This window comes from Myotis daubentonii, chromosome 6 (assembly GCF_963259705.1).
Source record: "Myotis daubentonii chromosome 6, mMyoDau2.1, whole genome shotgun sequence".
Taxonomy (NCBI): Eukaryota; Metazoa; Chordata; class Mammalia; order Chiroptera; family Vespertilionidae; genus Myotis; species Myotis daubentonii.
The window spans coordinates 96,543,395-96,562,088 of NC_081845.1; the positions used below are offsets into that span (position 1 = coordinate 96,543,395).

Below are 18,694 nucleotides of genomic sequence, written 5' to 3' on the forward strand. Positions count from 1 at the left end.
ATTCATGTAAGAGTTGATACTGAAGTCTTGCGTTCAAAGCTACAGGACAGGCCAAGCTGGCCAGAAACTAAGGCAGAGTTTCTATGATGCAGTCTTAAGGAATATTATTTTTTCCTTGGAAAATCTCAGTCTTTGCTCTTGAGACTTACAACTGATTAAAGGAGCCACACACAGATTATGGAAAGTAGCCTGCTGTACTTAAAGTCTTGTGATTGTAAATGTTTATCACATAAAAAAAAAACCTTTCACAGAAAATCTAGACAGGTGTTATAGCCTAGTCAAGTTGACACATAAAGCTAGCCATCACAGGAGTAGTAGTTTTGTTGCTTTATTTTGAGTTTGGGTTCAGATTTTATGAGGATAGTAGTAACTATGAGTGTACTATTATAGAATTACCATGTTTCCTCCATTTGAATTTTGCTGTCAGTTTACATTTATTCTATGGTTGGAGAGCTACAATTCAGAAACCATGCTGAGGTACTAGTCTCTTTTATAAAATGTTATGTAATTAAGTCCTAGTAATTCTATTATGAGGTACTATTACCCAAAATTATATAATTAATCATTATAATTGACTATTGGACTTATGATGGTTCTAATCACTTTGTAGTATAATAAGAATGAAACTGTCAATAGATGAGTCTTCACTGAAATAAATTGTGGGGTGATTGTTGAAATACTAGTAATTTAAATTTATATGTGTAAAAACTTTAAATGACTCCTTCTCCATCATCAACCTAGAGCATAAAATAGACTAAATAAGGATTTCAACTATCAAAGTTTATTTTAAAAATTAAGGTAGTCCCAAGCTGCCCAGACCTGGAAGGTGAAGCATCCTGAAACTGGAAGACATCACTGTCTCCCCAAGGCTGACTACTTAGCCTGAAAAATAGCATCACGGACAGTCAGCCTCCAAGACTGAAATGAAGTGTGGCTTTGTGAATACTGTGGGATTTGGAGTCAGAAACTGCCATTTGCTGGCTGGGTGAGTTCAGGTGCCTCAGTCTTGAAGGTTTTCATTGTGAAGGTTATTGAGGATTAAATGAGTTTGTACTTGTAAAGTACCTATTACAGAGCCTGATAGGTCATAGACGCTCAATAAAAAGGGGCGCTATTACTCCCCTGTTCTCCACACTGGCTAGGAAACCCCGTCCACTGGCTCATTCTTCCTATCACCACAAACCTCTGACTTTGCCTTACTATCTAACCCCAACAACTCGGTTTACCCTTCATTTATATTCTTAATATAAATATAGAAATTTGTCTCATTTTTAATCATCAAACATGTATTAAGTGCCTGTTCTATAAGAGGTTCTCAGACACAAGCATTACAAAGATAAACGAAACACAAGCTCTGACCTCACAATCTCTGGAAAATTAAAAATTATTCCAGAGCCCAGAGAGAGTAAGTTTAAGGTCCTCCATATTTCCTGATATCTTCCCAGAGTCTTTTTTTAAAAATATATTTTATTGATTTTTTACAGAGAGGAAGGGAGAGAGACAGAGAGTCAGAAACATCGATGAGAGAGAAACATCGATCAGCCGCCTCCTGCACATCTCCCACTGGGGATGTGCCCGCAACCCAGGTACATGCCCCTGACCGGAATCGAACCTGGGACCCTTCAGTCCACAAGCCGACGCTCTATCCACTGAGCCAAACCGGTTTTGGCTTCCCAGAGTCTTGAGCCTCCTCCTCCTTTCCTCTTGCCTCTCTCAAGTTCTAGTTCTTTGTTATGACACAAATTCCGGAACCTTCACAGGCCACACTTTTATAGCCTGCCCAGGTCTGATCAACCTGAGCCACACAATTCCTCTGTGACTCTCTGCACCTTTGTCTAAAGGGCTTTCCCACATCCAAGTTCATACTGCTCAGAAACAGTGAGCGTGGGTGTTGGTTTTATCTTGGCCTCCCCCTGACAAAGACACCCAGATGACACAGGACCCATCGAAGACAGTGCCCGGGAAATGGCAGTCTTGGGTATGGATGGACTCCCCGAGGCCTCCTCAACACTATTGGCTCAGGAGTTTTCTCTCTGGGGACCATAACACACTGTTTACCTTTCTTGCCTGCTCTCTTTCAAGTTCTTTTCTTTCACTCTTATTGATTCCTCTGGGAGCCTGAGTCAACTCAGCTTGATTTCTTCTTCAGTTTCTGGAATTTGAACTGCTCAAAGAAAATAACCATCATTCAGAGCAACAGAAAAATTCCTCAGCCTATTATCTCACTTCCTCCAATATTGCTCACTTTATAATCTGCTCAATTTGTCTTCTTATTTTCCTCATAAATGGAGATTATCTTCTATAGCTAGAGCATCTCACACATCAGTCAAAGGGAGTACTACTTTCCAGAGGTTTGATCTGAGTATACCACCTCGTTATCTTTTCTTTCCCTGATCATTCCACATCAGTTACAAATTCTGTCTTGCATGATAAAGGCCAAATTTATTATTTGCTGTTCATTTAGTGGCCCATGACGAGCATATTTTTGAAGGTTGATTTGGCAGGAGATTTTTATCACATAACCTAACACCTAATAGATTCAGTAGACATTTGCCTAATCTGCCTCAATTGGAAGAGTCATTACATCTTGAGGAGAATTCACCTTTTGATTTTCTGCAGTAGCTTAATCTTGGTATAACTAATTTTCTTACCTTTCAGAGTTCAGTTTTTTTTCAGCAATTTTTGCTGTCACAGGCATATTTATTATTGGTTCATTTGTTCATTCATTCATTTACTCACTGACTCTCTCCCTTCACTTCCTTTCTCTCTATTTTAGCATGCAGTTCTTCTATATGTATATTTGTAAATGTTATACATATAACTAGTGTACTAATATATGCTTTAAAATGGAAAATCTAAAAATTTCATAGCTAATAAATCTAAAATTACAAAAAATAAAAACAATATTTTTTCACACACCCCAGAGGATTGCTTTGCACGCCTCTGATTCTCTCTAATCTTCTCCCGCCTGCAAGAGTAAGGAGCTCAGTTGTGGACGGAATCTTACATACTCTAAACGAAGGTTACACAGCACCCAAGGTTCTCAGTATCTGAGCAAAAGAACCTTCATAAAAGCTAAGAAATGGCCAGTGAAGAAGTGTGAGGAGGGTAAGATGAGGAAGATAAAAGGAAAAAAGGAATTGAGATAACAGATGGAGGGTGTCTATCTGGTGACAACAGTAAGAGGTGACCAGAAGTCTCTGATAGTGCATGAGCATAAATACAGGTGAGTTTTTGTTTCAGAAATAACTTTGGCTGTCATCCTGACTCTACTGGGACTTGCTATTCTGGCTATTTTGTTAACAAGATGGACACGACGCAAGCAAAATGGTGAGTAACAATGAGTCAAAATGGAGATTCCCTGTGAAAGTCATAAAAGGAGGGATGCCAAGATGCAGTCTGAGTTCATTTCTACTTATCAGATAGCTAGAGACTTTGCCAATATTCTGGAAATTGATTCCAGTACATGAATCAACGAATCTCTGACCTATTAGTGATATACCCTGGCTTTTTTAACTTCCAAAGCTCACATTAACAATAATGTCAACTAAAAAAATCAGATTGAGTTTAACAATATTAATAACAAGAATACTCTAAAAGAAAATGATCTGAGCTCCAAGGGAAATTACCTGAGGAGAAAAATGGGAGAGAAGACACTGTGCTCCTAGACATCACTAGCTAGTAATTTAGTTACTTAAAATTGGGGAGGTAATAAGAACAGACAAATATAGAATAGTACTTGTGAAGGAAACGAGGTGGGCCTCATAAAGGCAATGACCTATTTCTAGGCCAGGAGGTCTCTCCAGCATTTTTCTCAGTATCTTTCCTACTTCCTTCTAGTCAGCTGCATCCCCCTCTATTTCTCATCCTCAGTCCCATGGTCCCTCGGGGACTAAGTGGTGTGGAAGGGTAGGTAGCACAGGGCTGGTTGGAGACGAGGTAATGCATCGGATCAAAAGGCTACCTTGGGAGCAATGAAGTTTAGAGTGAGGAGAGTTGGGACAGGAGAAAGAACCTCTCTCACAAGTAGCCAACAGATATATTTTTGCTTAATTCTTCCACAGAAATGGATGTCTCAAGATACAATTCAGAACAAAGTAAGTACTTATGCCAATGAGCAAAAGAAAGAGTGAGCAATTATGGAATTTGCCAGTGACCAAATCTGTCTTGTTTACCATTGTACTGGCAGCTCTAAGTTACTGGGAGAAATCCACCAGTGACTTCTATGCAGCAACTGGTTTGGACAGAATGAGTTAGTAGCGGAGGTCTGCGGAATTGTGAGGCTCTCTTCTGATGCCTGTGGTCTGAGAGCAGCAACAGAGACACCATGCCATGGAAGTAGCCGACTCCTCAGGCAATGAGGCAGAAAGTCTAAGTTTGACAGCTACGAGGGCCCCGGCAATGTGGCTGGGAGAAGAACTGAATGTAGCTAGAAATAATGAGAGTGAGCACGACTAAGATCATCATGACTGATAAGGACAGCACCAAGTTCAAGAGGGGAAGCAGGATTTCCATGGCAATGTCCAGTGAGATGCCCAAGTTGCAGAAAGATAACCCAGAAATAGTAAGACAAGGAAAACAGGAGCTAGGTGCTGGTGTGCCAAGAAGGAAAAGCAACTTTGAAGCCCCTTCTGATTATTATTTGGCCTAGCTGAAATGAAACTGTTGACTGGCGTGGTCACTTGTCATCATCTACTCCTGCTACTTATGCAGTCTCTAGTTCCTACAAAGTGAATTAATTTCCATCATTATTCACTACCAGGAGTTCATGTCTACCTTAGCTCTCAGATTCTTAAAGGTCCAATAATTTTCAAGAAGCAAAATCATGAAGCTCTTTCTCCTTTGTTCTCCAGGTGCCAGTCTTCTGGACTATGAGCATGGTAGAGGTAAGTAGATTAGAAACCACTAGAGAATTGATGGAGGAATATGTTCATTAGAGAGCAAAGTATGGTTTGTTAGGTCAGCACATCTTGTGGTGTTAGAATATCCAACCGCCAATCAATTTCTCTATACATGTATATACGTATGAAACATTTATGCATTTCTTCAGAAGAGGCAAATATGTCCCCTTATTAGAGCATTGAAAGAATTCTTTCCGGCCCTAGCCACTTTGGCTCAGTAGATAGAGCATTGACCTGCGGACCAAAGGGTTTCAGGTTCAATTCCAGATAAGGGCATGTACCTCGGTTGCAGGCTCCTCCCCGGCCTGGGCCCGGGTCAGGGCACGTGCAGGAGACAACTAATCGATGTGTTTATCTCACATCAATGTTTCTGTCTTTCCCTCTTTCTTCCACTCTCTCTAAATCAAGGGGAAAATATGCTCGGGTGAGGATTAACCAAAAAAAAAAAAAAAAAATTCTTTCCAGTTCCTTTTTATCCCAAGATCTTGAAAGGCTAAGGAATCTCTCCAAAACAATTCCTGGATGTGTAAAATAGGAATAAACTACATAATTCATGGGTTGTCATGAAGATTGAATAGCATACATGAAAAGATACTTTGTAAGCTATAAAGTACAATATAAGAGGTGAACACAACTTATATTATTATTATCTCCATTTTAGAAGATACAATTGATGCTCAAAGGTTAAGAGGTTTACCCAAATTCATGGAAAAGGAAGGAGTTGTCTAGGGAACCCAGGTTTGTGGACCTGAGTCCAGTACTCATATTCTTACACCATACTATCCCCACTTGATTTAAGACAAAAACATGTATACTGAATTAAAATATACTATATTTCAGTATTTCCTCTTAACAATAGAATTATACTCTGCCCCTCAAATCAGAACATGTGGTCTGGAACAAGTAAGGAATAATGATAAAGATTATTTTAAATAAAACATCCAGAAATCTGATGGTTCTAAGGAGATTCCAAGGCACACTGTACTTTTTTGTAGGGACACACACACACACACACACACACACACACATATACACACACACATACACACAGATACACACACACATACACACACACACAAACACAACAAGCATATAGACTCGTATCTCCCAGAGGAAAGAACAGAGGCAGCTTGGTACTCTGTTTGATGTCCATACCCTACACATGGTCTCTTGATCCATTAATTCTCTTCTTAACTCTAATTCAACTGTCCTGACCAACGAGAATGAGGAGCAAAGGACAATGGCATCCCCTCTTTCTTTTCTGAAATGGATTCCAAAGGAAATGAGAACATCTGGGAAAGTAGAAAAATCTCTTAGCAGTTAGCTTTAGACTAATGATGAAACATTTCTTGATAGGCTGTAGTAAACTTAATCTAGTATTTTTCCCGCAAAGATTTTTCCTCTCAGAGATCTGAAGGAGGAAGAGGTAAACATTTACACCTAATGAGAATATAATGTAGACATAGTGGTCAAGGTAGGTCTCATTTTTTCCATCTTGTCTTTTAGGACTCCGGCATTCATATTCGACAGAAAGCGGTAAATAAGCTAGTTACCAAGTTATTAAGAAATTAATACAAGAATCTGTTTATGAGAAATTAAGAATCTTATGTTCTTCCTCAATCCTCTAGACACTTCGTATGATGATCTACGTAAGTATATTTAGAGATTATAGTAAAATTCAAGGAAAATCAATGTTTTTCCTGTTATAACATGAGGGGCTGTAAAACCTACCCGGATAAAACACAAGAAACCAAGAACAGTATAGAAAATTTTGAGAAATGTTGAGAAATATTCATTTTCATATTATGAGGCAACTTTTCCCCAGTGCTACCAAGTTCCTCTCCTATCCACCTTCTAATCAGTTAACAAAAAAAATCTGAGTACTCAAGTGTAATTCAATGTCGCAGAGTTCAAAAATGCTAACCATTCGGCATGCCTTTCTTAATAGAAATGTTAAGAAGTGGAGGAATAAATCCCTGAAAATATTACATAGGGTATAACATATGCATTGAAATTCTAAGGGCACAAAGAAGTGCTGGTATTTTCTACGGTTGTCACTTATATCTCATGTTTCTTGAAAAACAAACCTCCTCATGGGAACACCATATCTAACCCGAATGTGAGGAATTGAAGGATACACAGATCAGTGAAATAAAACTGCACACTTGGGAAGGAAGAGAATTAGCATGCACTTGGCACCTACCATGTGCTAGTTACTCTGGTGGGCATTTTAAATTTTATTTTATTTTATATTTATAACAGCCTTAGCCCTGCCAACCACACAAGGATGAAGAACCAAAAAAGTTCCCCATGGCTGCCCAAGGCCTCTACTAGCTTATCCGTTACTTTGGTGTGAATTAGAGAGGAGTTCTCCCACCAGGTAGATGCAGCCCCACACCAGAGACGCCGGTAGGGATTTCAGTCCCCATATCCCTTTGTGCAGAGAACAACCTATACAGTCATTATACAATGGTCTTGAAGATGTATGAGGCATTTCCATCTTAACATGTCCAAAATCCAAATCCTGATTTCTACTACGCACAGGTAGTGGCAGCTGTATCTTCCCAATTGCTCAGGCCACTACCTTGGAATCATCCCTCACTCTTCTCATCCAATCCACCAGCAAATGTCATCCCTGATACGTTTGAATCACATCCCAAATTAGACCACTTTTTGGCATGATGACAATCTTAACCGAAGCCCCAACCTCTCTTGCCTGAACTACAACTGCCTGCTAACTGGTTTCCATGTTTCTACTCTTGCTTTCTTACTATCTATTCTCCTCACCAGTCAGGGTGAACCTTAATGAGCAGTTCTTAAATAATCAATTGATTTTCTATAGATTGTTATCCCTAATTTATACGAGAAACATATGCATGAAAAATGTTAGTGACTGGCCCAACGCCATAGCGATGAACATAGAATTGTCTAACTTCAAATTTCATGTCATTACTTTGTTCTTACACAATTTAGTGACAATTATTAATTTCCTGGTTATAGCTCTTCAGTTTACAGTCTGCAATCTTAGCTCCTTTCCATTCCAGATTACCCTTGCATTTTTAGGAAAAACGTGCATTGGTAAACATTTATAGTTGTCTGAATAAGCCATAATTTAAAATTCATAAAACCAAATAACAATTTATTTCTCTGGATTTCCACTCACCTCTAAATCTCAGTCATCCTAAATCTCTCAGTTGCCAAGCTCTACTAGTCTTCCAGACACCATTTCTTGACGTAGAAATAGAAATTTGCTCAACTTGTGACAATGGAATTCTCTGACAGGGAAATATTAAGTACAATCATTATATTAGTTTAGGTACATTAAATTTAGTATTTAAATCTTAGTGAATTTAGTTTAATTTAAACACATCACATATTATATATTAAAGTTGCTATGGTAATTCAAAACTTTTTAAATGCACTGAATTTATTTTTAACTAGAGGCTCAGTGCATGAAATTTGTGCAGGGGGAGGGGAGTCTCTCAGCCCAGCCTACACCCTCTCGCAATCTGGGACCCCTCAGGAGATGCCTGACTGCCAGTTTAGGTAGGATTGGGCCTAAACTGGGAGTTGGACATCCCTCTTGCAATCTAGGACTGCTGGCTCCTAACCACTCGCCTGCCTGCCTAATTTCCCCTAACTGCTTGCCTGCCTGTCTGATTGCCCCTAAATGCCTCTGCCTTGGCCCCCGCTGCTGCGGCTTTGTCCAGAAGGATGTCCAGAATGATGTCTGAAAGGTCATTTGGCTGTCCAGCTAATTAGCATATTATGCTTTTTTTATTATAGATATCAATTTTTATAGCAAACATAAGTACAGCACATGAAAGTATTTATCATCTCTTAACAATTACGTTCTTTAGTATTTATTATTTTTAAAATACCCACAGAACCATGAGAAATAAGTAACATTAATGTAAAACACAGATTTTTATGTGTCCTGCACTTAATTCCCATCACAATAGCAACCAAGTATGGAAGAAAAAACACTCTTTTTCCAAAAATAAGCTGAGAAAAAAATACATCTTGTCTTTACATTTCTAGATAGAGTTTAGCTACTTATATTTGCATAAACTATCAAATGCTATCATGGTATAACATAACTCAAGTCGCTTCCAGAAGTTTTTATTTATTTTTACACTTTAATGAACACATGTCTGGTTTTCTGGAATTTGCTTTGTCCTCAGATCTTTTAGAAAGTCTGTTTCCATGACATCACTAAGAAACAAATTTTAGGTCACAGGACACTCATGCAATCACCATAAATATATACATATGTATTCATTATAATTTGCTGTACCTTCATTGAACTTAAATTCTCAATTAGCTAAGTAAATATTTTGCCATCTTTCTCTTACATGGCCTCAATTTATGTTATAACTAACACTAGAGGCCTGCTGCACAAAATTTGTGCACTCGGGAGCTGGAAGTCCCTCAGCCTGGCCTGCACCCTCTCACAATCCAGGAGCCCTTGGTGGATGTCCGACTGATGGCTTAGGCCCGAAGCGGGACTAAGCCATCAGACAGACATCCTTAGCACTGCCATGGAGACGAGAGAGGCTCCACCACCACCACTGTGCTTGCCAGCCATGAGCCCTGCTTCTGGCTGAGTGGTCCTCCCACTGTGGTAATGCACTGACCACCAGGGGGCAGCTCCTGCATTGAGTGGGATCAAGCCAAAACCGGCTCTCCAACATCCCCTGAGGGGTCCCGGATTGTAAGAGGGCACAGGCCAGGCTGAAGGATCAGTGCATGATCAGGGTCGAGGAAGAACACGGGAGGTTGGCCAGCCAGAGAGGGTCCACGGGAGGGCTCTAGGGCATGTCCAGCCTGTCTTAGTCCCAATCAGCCAGACCCCAGAAGCAAGCTAACCTACCAGTCAGAGCATCTTCCCCCTGGTGGTCAGTGCATGTCATAGCAAGCAGTTGAGTGGCATTAGCATATTACGCTTTGATTGGTTGAACGGACAACTGGACAACTGGATACTTAGCATATTAGGCTTTTATTACATAGGATACTCTTCTGTTGCAGTGCTTCCATACACAGGTTACCATTTCTCCTCATTACTCATTTAACCTTTGCTGCTTTTTCATGTCCTTTGACTCATAAATTAAGCCCTGAGGAAATTGTGCTTCCAGTTTCTTGCCTATTTGGATATTTGAGGTTGTTGATTGGGTAATTATCTGTAATAATATCAAAACTATAGAAATACAGGGTTGCCCAAAAATGTATATACACTTTAGCAGTTGACAGCTCAGTTTTGAAAATGAAATGTATTTTAATAAGTACTGCCTTATAATTATATAAAATGTGTATATATGTTTTAGGGACACCCTATAGATAAAAAATGGACTCATAGATACAGAGAACAATAGATTGATGGCTGCCAGAGGGGAGAGGGGTTGGGGTACTGGGTGAAAGAGATGAAGGGGTTAAGAAGTACAAATTGGCAGTTACACAATAGTCACAGGTTGTAAAGGACAGCATAGGGAATATAGTCAATAATATTGTAATGACTATATATTGTGCCAGGTGGGTACTTGAAATACCAGTGGGATCACTTTGTAAACTATGCGTTATCTAACCAATATGCAGTACACCTGAAACTAATACAAACTAATATTGAATGTAAAGTTAACTTAAAGTTAACTACAGAAATAGAAAATCCAAACTGACTTTTGTTTTGTTTGTGGTTTAGAGGGATCCAGAGGAGGCTGTAGTAAGCATTCTCTTGTTCCTCAACAAAAATGTGCTTCCCATTAGTAAAATTTCTTTAGACTTTAAATGCTTTGAGGAAAAAGAAACCCTACCAGTTCATGTAAGTACTAAGAGACAGATAAAGTCTCCTGGCTGTACTAGTTTAGGATGGTCTATTAGTAACAAACAAGTTTCTAAATTTATTGAGAGGAAAAGGAAAAAATAGGGGAAATGATAAGTGAAAAGGGGAAGTGATAGGGATTGGGGGGAAGAAGAGAAAAAGAGACAAGAAGGAAAAAGGGAAATGATGAGGACAGAGAAAAATGTAAGCCATGAAGTTTCACAGGAATAGCATCAGTGAACTGAAAGATGAAACCCTTTATAGAGATTGATTCGATGAGCAATAGCTGGTGGGGTGATCTCCAGTACCCACCACCAGGCCAGCGGATCTCCCTGGCCCAGGGCTCACCTTCTGAAAGGAGGTTATAATGACTGAAACTGATACACTAAGGTTAGCCATCCAGATTCTGATAATTCACCCAATGTTTCTGTGTGTGTGTGTGCGTGTGTGTAGCACCATCAGCCAACTCCCCAGGTAAGATTTTGTGTTTTTATTTCAATTCTACTATCATCTGGTTTGCAAGTCCTGTGTTTCTGTATTTGTTTTTCTTTCTCTTAAAGAAGCTATAGATATAAAATACAAAAATAATTAACACATAAATTCACACTCTAGATTTGATAAATGATATTTTGTCATATTTCTCAAGTGGCAGATAAAATAAAAATTTTTATCCACAAACCTAGATCCATTCTACTCTTCATAAGACTTATGAATGTATTAAATTCTTTTAAGCATATTTTCATATGTTTATATAATCTCTATGTATCACTGAATGATATATAGAATTGTTTTGTATGTATCCTTTTAAAAATTTTACTAAAATGGCATCATGCTGAAAGTATCATTGTAAGATCTATGCAACCGATCTTTTAATTTCTCTCAGTAAGAGGCTCAAAAAAACAAACAAACAACCATACCATTGTAATATGGAGATATATAGAAATGCAGGTTACGCATCTTAATTGTTGAAAAATATTCCAACTTATGAATATATGACAGTTATTGTATTCTTTCCCCTACTGCTGCATCTTCAATGTTTCCAATTTCTGCTATCATAAATAATGCTGCAAAATGTCCTAAGTAAGTGGGAAGCAGCTTATCCGGGGTACACACCCTGAAGTGGGATGCATGAGTCACAGTGTGCCTGACATTGATGTCATTTGGGCACATTTTAACTTACTAGCTATTGTCTAATTGCGCTCCTTGGTAGTTACACAGGAGGCACACTAACATGTGTGAAAGTGTCCCGTTACCTGGCATCTGTAACAACCCTAGGTTTTGTCATCTTTTCACATCAGTGCTACTTTGATGAGCATAAAATGTTTTCATTTTCATCTTCCTGCTCACTCCTGAAATTGAGCATCTTCTCCTATGTTTACTAGCTAATTCGGCTTCACTTTATACAAATTGGAAGCCCCCGGCTGAAGCAGTTATGTAGTAATAGTTTGCTGCAACAAAGGACTTTTCAAATATAGAGGGAAAAGGAGAAAGAAAATTGAAGAGAGAGGAAGAGGAGAAGGAAGAGGCAGCGAGAAAAAGAGGGAATGAATGAAAGTAGCAGGATCAGAAGTAGAAGAAAGATAGAGGCAAAAAAGTTTCCATGGACTGAGAAACTAGTGATACCCAAAATATTGTTAGCCTCTTACTGAAAGAAATTAAAAGATCGGTTGCATAGACCTTACAATTCTACCCTACCACAGAGTATTCCTGAGAAAGCATACAACATTTGAAGTGTGTACCCCAAAGCAACCCATAAGTGGCTGTCCACCTGCCTGCCTCCCTGCATGGCAACTGATACTAGGAAATGAATGTGACCCTTGCTGCCCGCTCCACACCCTCTTCTTGATGCAGTCACTTATGCAAACGAAATTCTCCCTGGAAACACAGAGCTCATTCTCACTTTGTTTGTTTTTTCAGCACCATCTCGAGCAAGTATTGGTAAGTGCCTTACTTCTCATCACTGTACTGACAGACCCATTTAATCCCGGGACATTTTCCTAAATGGCCCAGACGTCTTCACTGAGGCACAGCCAAAGGCTTAACTTTTATTTCTTTCATTTCTTTTTTCTAAATAACCCAGACACCTCAGTAATTAACCAAAAGCACAGGATGTAATGACACTTTCTAGTGGCTTAGCATGATGACACGTCAGCGAGAAATAGGAAACATTTCCAAGCGCGTAGTGCTGGGGAAACAGGGAAGGAAGAGGGCAAGGAGCCGGTGAGAAAGATGAGACAGGGATGTGACACAGTCTGAGAGACAAGAGTCTTATCTGCCTGAGGGTTCCGACGCTTTGTGCGGCTGAGCAGTGCGGTGTCCCCACGTCCGGCTGGTGCCAGACGTCTGATTCCTACCTCCTGTGCGGGAACCACACTCGGGGGTTGGTGCTCCTGGGGTTCCCTGATCTGATGCTCCCAAAACAAACAAACAAACGCGTAGCTTTTGAGCCAGACAACCACATAAACCTTTAGATCTGTGTCTCTTTTTAAGAGAACAATGGGCTGAGGTCCTTTTCTAGTCCCAATTCCTATTCTGTTTTGTGTGTCACGCGGCTGTGTGTCAACCGCCCAGCTCTTGTCCCTCATCCTCTTCCTTCCCCACCATTGAACATTTATCTGAAATTAATGAAAATTTTAGTAACTAAAAAACCTACTTATTAAGAACAAAGAGAGGCCCTGGCCAGTGTGGCTCATTTGGCTGGAGCTTTGTCCCATTCACCAAAAGGTTGAGGGTTCAATCCCCGTCAGAGTACATACCCATGTTGCAGGTTTGATTCCCCCATCGGGGCACATATGGGAGGCAACTCTCCCTCTCCCTCTCTCTCTCCCTCTCCCTCTCAGCCTTCTCTCATTTTAGAGATTTTACAATAAAAACATATTCTCAGGTGAGGACTAAATTTTTAAAAATAAAAAAGGATAAGAAGAGGATTAAAATGGTTTTAGCTGGCCATGATGGTCCCAGCAAAATAATTTTATCTTCTTTGAGATATAAAACAAAAGAAGAAAGTGGGTTGTGAAGAGGGCAGGAAATGGAAGTAAAGGATGAGCGGAGAATGTAATTAAAGAAAGCCATGTTTATTTAATCCATATTTAAAGGAATTACAGATGAGAAAATTGAAGTTGAAGGACATTATTTAACTTGCCCTGCGGTACTTAGCTAATGAAGGTAAAACTGAGGTTCTAAATTCAGTCTTTGGATGCCAAATTCTGTGCTTGTCCAACCATCCCCAGGACACCATTAAATATATTGAATTTCCAATTCAAAGTATCTTTCTGAAATTAAAGATTTCAAGAAATTTGGGATATTATGCATCTGTAAAAAATATTCAATTTTTAAAATGTAATTTGGAAATTAAAAAGTGTAAATTAACTGAATTTCAAAATTATTTTGCTAGTTCAATACTGGGACATAACCCAATCCTACAAATAAGGCTGTTTTATGTTTTATCTTATATATATATCATAAGAGTGCCCTTGGAAAATATCAAGCTCAATGTTTTACTACTTTTATAAATCAAAAAAAGGTTTTATTCAGTTTTGCTCTGTTTTCATCCAATTAAGTCATCAAAAGGATAATTTACTATAGAAACAAAGTAAAACAATAAACTCACATCTTTCATTTCTCTTGCACTAGTTCCAGGCTCTGTTGCATATGGTTATGGGATCAAAATTAGCCATTGCTCAGAGGGCTGTAGAGACAGTATTTCAAAGGACCGTGGGGCTTATTTTTAAAAAGATGGTGAAGAGAACAGCATGGTTGTTGAGATTTTAGAGAGTAAGGAGGGATGGAAAGAAAATCAGAGTAAGAGTTATACCAATCATTATGATACTAAACTGAGAGTCACCCTCTGATGACGAAGAAGGTAGAGTGTTTAGCTGAAAGTTGCATGGGGCCACCAGGGAGCTCTTTACTCCTGAAGTTCAATAGGATGTGTGGTCCTGCCAAGTGAGGGTGGCCCTCTTGTGAGATCACCTCACCGGCAGCTCACGGGACTGGGTAAAATGGGAAAGCGGTCCCAAACCGGGAACTCAAAGGGCTTAAAACTATTATTTCTTTGAAAATCTCAAGCCAGCAGAGTGTCCAAGGCCGAGGAAGCTGTGGTCCATCCCTCCTGAGGGACACATAGATAAAGACTGCAATTTGAAACAATAATGTAATAATTAATAAATATATTTAGTGTATGTGCCATGCTCTGCCCCAGGCCCTCTACATCTCCATAGCACTTGTATGAAGTAGACATAAACCCTCTATGTAAAATAAATAAACTTAGGTACCAAAAAGTTAAGGAATTGTGCAGGCTCATACAGCTACTAAGTCAAGAAACTGAGGTTCAAACTCAAGCATTCTAACATCTGGCACTCGCATTAAAGAGAATTAGGGTCCCCTTTCTGAAAAGAGTTCAGTGAGAACTATGTGCTTTTTAAACCAATTAATCCAGACTTCGATGGATTTTAATTTTTATTCTTCAGTGTCAACTCCAGGAATCATATTTAAGTCTCTTTTCTATTTCTCAATTTAGGAAATAGAAAGGAGTAAATGGGTAAAAAGAAAGGAGTATATAGGGCGACTAAAGAAAGTTTAAGCTAGACTAAGTCATCCAAGTTCCCATAAGAGCTTCAACTTTGCAAAGGCTGAAACGCAAGAGGAAATGGCCTGCATGCTCATCACCAGTCCTCCGTCTCTCTGGGCCATTTCCACAGCCAAAGCACAGGATCCTTAAACATCAGTGACCAAATCCTGCCACGGGTGGCATCAAGGATGGAGGGAGTGCAAGGGCTTCCTCCTGATGCTTCTCTTCAAAGGGGATTAACTTGCGTGCCTTTTAGCAGCAGCCCTCATGAATGTGTCTGTGTGTCCACTTAGCACAGCCACAAGGGGACTGAGCAATGCCTGGCTGTTCTTCCACCATCAACCCTTGGTGCCTGGGGACCTTGCTCTGCCCGTCTGCTCTTTTCTAGGTAGGCCCTAAGTTTAGAATGCCAGCCCTTTTGTTCCCCCATGACCCTAGATGTTATCAGATAAGGCTGAAAGGCCCAGAAATATAGGACTTCAGTTTGTGAATTTAGACTAAGTAAACCATTAAAAGTTGAGCTGAAAAGAGTATTGTTAAACCCTGTCATTTTAGCAATTAGTTAAATAAGGTCCTAAGAGATGGTGGAAATTATCAAACTTCACTAGCAACTTAACACCAACGCAGGCAACTAAGACAAATGCTCAACCTTCTCCGCTGAATACTGCGGGTGCATTTCATAGTAGTTTGCATATTACTATTATTTCTCATGATTAATATCATTAAAACTCCCATGTCTTCCCTATAATTTACATCATTTTTCAAGAGGAGCACTACAGAAATTAATAAAAAGAACAGTAAAATTAGGAGAATCAATATGTAGAAAAAAGTAAATTACTATTTAAAGGAATATTCCAGAAAGAATAGAAAGAGGAGAAAATGGTTTGAAGTACAGAAGAAAAGTACACTGAGCGTAGAATCAGAATGTTGGAGGCTAAAACCGCCTACAGTAGTGTCCTGCCTTATCCATGGGGAATTCTTTCCAAGACCCCCTGTGGATGCCCAAAACTGCAGATAGTACCGAACCTTATGAAGACTATGTTTTTTTGCTGTACATACCTAGGATAAGTTTACAGCTTCTCCTTGGCATAGCCAAATTGCCAGCATCACTACTCTTGGACTTGGTGGCCATTATTAAGTAAATGAGAGTTACTTTGAACACGAGCACTGTGATACCTCCACAATCAATCCAATAGCCAGCCAGCTACTAACTAACAGGCAGGGAGTGTCTACAGCATGATGCACTAGACAAAGGGATGATGCACGTCCCAGGGGCACCAGCCAGGACAGAGCAAAATTTCATCACACTGCTCAGAACAGCGTGCAATTTAAAACGTCTGTATTGCTTATTTCTGAAAGTTTCCATTTGATACTTACGGACTGCAGGTAACTGAAACCATGGACAGTGAAAACGTGAATGAGGGGGACTATTGTATGATTTCAGCATACACAGGCCCAAGGCTTCCCCTCTCAGACTCGGTTTTCTATTATACGGTTGAACCTTTCTAACATTTCTTGTCTCTGGTTCTTGAAGCAATCCCATTATGGACAGGAGACTTCCAAAATGAAAAGAGGAAGGAAAGAGAGGAGGGAATGGAAAATACGGGATACTGGAAGTATAGTAAACCTGAATTCTCTGCAGAAAACTTGCACTCCTGGCTAGAGTCCAAGGGGGAAGGGGACTCTCATGGGTGTGCTAACCCATGTGCCCACTGGGCAGTGGAGAGCCTAATGCATTCTGGGGCACATTTCTGGAAAGACTCCTGGGATATGGGTGGATTATTGGGAGCATTAACTCTAGACTAATATTTCTTATTGTTCCTTAGCGTTACTGCAAGGATCTGTAAGTTTTTCTTCTTGTTTGGTATTGTAGGGCTCCTGCACTAGGCAGAGGGTGCCTCCCTGTTCTACCTGCTCCCTGTGTGTCAGAGTGACAGGGCTTGAGGCTCATGATTCTCCACCTTCTCCTTCATTACTTACTTTACCCATATCATGCTCACCTGTCTCACTTTTCTCTCTAGAACAATTAAACACCCATGTTGCTTTCAAGCAAATTCCTCCACTCATGCTTTTGACCTCATCTCCCAACCTCACCTACCTCTTCAGCAGTCATAGCTTCTCCCTTCTATCTATATTTTCTTCATCCATTAACAATTCCTTGAAGTACCGAGGTCTGATTTTCTTCTACCCCAAAGAGACTTCTCTTGACTCTGTGTCTCTACCTAAATTCCACCCACAAAGGAGGAAATTATGCTGTCCACTTTGGCTGTGGGCTTGGTAAAAGGTTGCCTTTCACCCTTGCTATGGGAACCATGCATTATTTCTCCAAGAACTGAGAATAGGATAGTAAGACCTCCTCAAAGCCACATGTAACATGTTGGTTAATTGAAGTGTTTCAGGTACACAGGGGGCTGCTGCCTAGCAGTGACGCACACAGCGCTGCAGCCAGGCTGCCCCGAGCTGCATCCAGCTCCCTCCTTACTGATTCTTTGAATTTAGACAAGTTATTTGAACTCTCATTTCGGTATTAAATCAGTTACATAACTAATTTCAACAACCAGTTGGAAAATTAAAGAACTGGACAGAGTAGTGAGGGAAATTAGAAGAAATAAATGGAGAAGGGGAGAAATCGAGGTGATAGACCTTAAATCAGTGTCCTAGAACCAATTTCCATTTATTGTCAAAGCAAAATGAACACACTTTCTAAAGGAAGAGAGAACATTGAGAAATGAGGGACAGAAAAGTGAGGAAATCAAATAAAATGACCCCAAAATATAACAAAATTTCAGAAACAAATAGTCCTGGTTGGACACCTTTTTTTCCTTCTGAGTTATATGCCTGTTGTAAAATTTTTCACATTGAATACTATAGTTTGGTCATATTTTCAACTAGCAAAATTGCTTCTTGTACAAAGATGGAATTATGTATATCACTATTTCATTATTTTCTCTAAAAAAATACCACCACTTAAAGGTGCTTCCCAACCTGCACATGTTTGGGAATCTTAAGCTTTAATTAAATGTGATCCAACAAGACACTTATCCTTACATTAATGAAAATATGTGATTCATTTGGCGAATCCCAATTCAGGCCACAGTCTGTGTGATGCCAATCTCACTACCCTGTAGTCCAAGTATGCAGGGTGCTCAAAGCAGAGCTCCCAAATTCGCAACCCTCTAGCCCAGTGGTCGGCAGACTGCGGCTGGCAAGCCACATGCAGCTCTTTGGCCCCTTGAGTGTGGCTCTTCCACAAAATACCACGTGCGGGCGCGCATGTACAGTGTGACTGAAACTTCGTGGCCCATGTGCAGAAGTCAGTACTTTGTGGAAGAGCCACACTCAAGGGGCCAAAGAGCTGCGTGTGGCTCTCAAGCCGCAGTTTGCCAACCACTGTTCTAGCTCAATGCT

At 39.9% G+C, this 18,694-nt stretch overlaps 1 long non-coding RNA gene across 1 annotated transcript; it reads left to right on the forward strand.

The window, feature by feature from the left end:
- Positions 1–3,245: 3,245 nt before the first annotated feature.
- Positions 3,246–6,435, forward strand: LOC132236581 (uncharacterized). The gene is made up of 4 exons (XR_009453328.1): positions 3,246–3,330; positions 4,065–4,097; positions 4,854–4,886; positions 6,408–6,435. It is a non-coding gene; the product is annotated as an uncharacterized LOC132236581 (long non-coding RNA).
- Positions 6,436–18,694: the final 12,259 nt, after the last annotated feature.